This window comes from Arctopsyche grandis, chromosome 10, assembly GCF_051622035.1.
Source record: "Arctopsyche grandis isolate Sample6627 chromosome 10, ASM5162203v2, whole genome shotgun sequence".
NCBI lineage: Eukaryota > Metazoa > Arthropoda > Insecta > Trichoptera > Hydropsychidae > Arctopsyche > Arctopsyche grandis.
Genome location: NC_135364.1, coordinates 27,910,001 through 27,913,830, shown reverse-complemented (window position 1 = coordinate 27,913,830; position 3,830 = coordinate 27,910,001).

Sequence of the window (3,830 nt, the reverse complement as noted above, 5' to 3'; positions counted from 1 at the left end):
TTTGCCAGACCTTGGTTTGTGACCCCAGGTCGATCGTTTCCTTTAAGAGTTTGCCAATTTTTCTGTTTTTCATTGAAACGGTACTGTAAATTGGCATTTTCTTTCCAATATCTCTTACAAATCTCAAGTTTTTCAGCGTCTTGAAGTTCGCCAAGTTGCAAAAATTTCCCTCGATGAATCGCATTTTCTAAAAATGCTTGTATTAATTGTATTGTAAATGTATTGGTACACTCGTCGCTTTGGAGCGATCTGTAAACACTCAATGCTTTCAATTGTGTGGTCACAGATTCTATCCCGTATGCTGCTGGCCAGACCTTAAGTATGTAAATCCAAGGTCAATCGTTTCCCATTAGAGTTTGACCTAACCATTTCGAAAAAATTCGAATTATTCAGCATCTCAATTTTCGCCGATAAGAAAATGCTGCAAAAATATATCCACAGATGTATCTGTGGCTGTTAATCGTTTGATCATATATACATAGATGTCTTGTTTAACAAATGTGTGTACCCGTACCTGTTTAAAAACATAATAATTCTTAATATATAATACACACTCGTTTGAACAGTCATGGTTGATTAAATAAATTAATTAAAAAAAATAAAAAAATAATACCAGGAAGGTCAGACAGGTAAATCCCAATGCGCCTTCCTGGCCAACTATAAAAAAACAATAAACAACTATATACATAGAGCAATTTTACAGAGCATCATAAAGACATCTATGGATAAATTTGAGATGCTGAAAACATGAAATTTTTGCTAGAAATAGGATTGCCAATTTGTTAGACGCGTTTTAACAAAATCAGATAAATTGGCAAACTCTGAATCGATCTGAAACGATTGACTCTTAGTCACATATCTAAGATATGGCTAGTGGCATCGGGCCAGGGATTGAACCCGTGACCATTCAGTTGAAAGCATCATTACATGCCAACCACTATACCTATATACATATATTTATATATGCTGCTGGTTACACCTGGTTTGAAAATAATCATTTCATAAATTATGATTTGAAGTACTTCTGCAACACGTGCAGCGCTATCGTAAATATGTGATAAAACAAGTTTGGAATGATAATCACTTTCCGGGAACTTTTTAAACTCCTTGAAAATGTGCGTGTGAGTGTGTGTGTGTGTGTGTGCTTCATCATCGGAAAATGGAATTGGGTCATCGTTTTTATTCATGGGTATAACGAAGGGATCGCTCTCGCTCTTCATCCCCGAGGCGTTTCTTTCCTAATCCGGAAAATTGTAAAGCATATTATCTTCAGATCTTCTTTTCGATTAATTAGTGTGGTCTTTCAGTTCGCGTGTATACATTTTCGAATTCGATTTTCCTTAATACACATTTTCAATATATTTTCATGCAAAATTGACTTTGGATATCTAGGAATGCGGCATGCGTTCGAGTAATGTAGAAATTGAAAATACCGAGTTTAAAATACGATATTTTTGAGTCTTCGCCGACGCACTCTGGTACATTTACGATAATAAATGGAAATAAGTGGCTTTTGCCAAAAATTTTTAGGTCGATGTCATCGCAAGAGTTTGTTTTATATTTTTTGTGTTAAACTTAAAATTCGTTTAACGCACTCTAACCGAACTAATAGCATCACAACATCGATAATGTAGAACGCGTTAAATTGAACTGTTTCGATAGGCTTTTGCGCTCTAGTTTAAAAAGCTTGATATAAAATGAAAAATCATAATAATTTTGAAATTAAATATTCGCACTGATTGAACATGATATATTCTACATGTCTACATATATATTTTTTATTATTTTTTGCATTAAAGATTATTGCTTTGATATGTTTGCCATTGAAAATAAATATATTTTTTTAATACTTTAATTTCTTTCGTACCATATAATGACATATGTAAACCAGATATCTGAGTTACAAGTGAAATGTGTTTCCTGCACCTTTTTGGTAGATATTTTGACTAAAAAAATATTTTGATATCTCAGATGATGCTTTATAATATATAATGAAACTAATAAGTGAGAAAATCTCACAAAAAAATCAGAAAAGTCTTTATATTAGTAGTCTTTGTAGCCCATTTTATTTAATGTGTTTAAAAGTGCTAACTTTGAGTTTACATAAATGAAAAAACCAGTCTTTTCAATGAAAATCATGAATTGTGTTGGTTTTATATAATATTTTTAAATTAGCAACTGAAGTCCTAAAAACTCCACCCCTCGTTGAAAGTCTCAAATTAATTAACGTGTTTGTTGTTTCCAATGAACATACATACATATGTACAATGAAACGTTTTTCGGTAAAAATATTTCAGAAAACCATTGTTACGGCTCGAAAAATACCAAATGACGCATTTCAATCACCCTGAAATCTGACTCCTACGCAAATTATGAATATATGAATCTTACGTAAATTTGCTAATTAATTAGCACGCAATAAGATTTTTGCGAATCAAAACAGTGAATTCCGAGACAATCAATGTATACAACACAACATTCCATTGACACATTCTCACGTGTTCGTTAAGAAACATCACTGAAAATATAACCTAGAAAAATGTTGTATACAAAAGCATGGGGCTAAAATAATTACATACATCATTATGTTTCAAAAATAAATAAAATCAAACTGTTTATGCGATAAAGTCAGTTTTTGAAAATAATGTCACTTTACATGCATTTAATACACATACGAAGTCTTAGTTTGAAAGTTATTTTGTAAATAACTTTCAAATAAGAAGATACCATTTTTGGTTTTCAACATAATGGTTTTCATTTTACTTATCATTACAAAGTTTCAGTGTGATAAGATTAACAGTATTTTATAAAAATCATGGATCGATACTTAATACAAATCGTAACACGATATATATTTCAACCTATTTGTCTGGTAGCCTGCGTTCATCAATACTTTCATAATTGAATATGATGTATGAGTGGAATTTTAATCTTCTATCTTCCATTTGGTCCTCACAGGAATGTTTTGTATTTGCGGCTGGTTCTTATATTTTGGTGCCAACTAGAGGTGCAAGACATTCCTTACTTTATATTTTATTATTTGGTATTTTTACTTTATCTGCTATTATTATAATGCTATTGTTTTTTATGATTGTGTCTAAGTGTTTTTTTTTTATAATAGTATGAGTGTTTTTGTTTGTGTATATATTATTTTTCTCATCTCTCTGTATTTTTTCGGCAATTGTGGCTCATTAGGGACCTCTGTTATACCAAAATTGTACAAACTTTAACTTAAATAAATAATATGAAACTTAATTTGAAACTTAAAGAGAAAATAAAAACAAGAACAGAACTCAATTGTTGAGTTGAATCACCTTTGCGCTCTTAGAGCAGTCCTACTCAAACTTTTTCAGCTGGCGGACCAGTATATATTTTTCAGTAATTCTCACAGACGAGCATCATATTTTAAAATAAAAAGGTTATGTATGTATATGGTTGAAAACTTGTAAACAAATAAAAATAAAATAAAATCTAAGTAGTAAAATTTATTTTATTGAATTCAAAGAAATACAATATGTATACATACATATACTTAGATAAAAAATTTAAATTAAAAAAACTAATGAGACATACATATGAACTGGTTTGTTATTAGATAACTTATCCAGTCGTGGTTTAATCGAAGACAATCCCACACGCAATGGATCATAAATATCAACACTATTACGATGTTTTGTTTTAATTATACTCATGGTTGAGAAACCAGTCTCGCAAAGGTAAGTAATGCAAATGGTAAAAAAGTTTTCACTGCAAGTTCATAAATATATGGGAATTCTACTTTTAATTTGATCCAAAAGCCTGCAAGTGAAGTTGTGGTTTCAAAACATTTT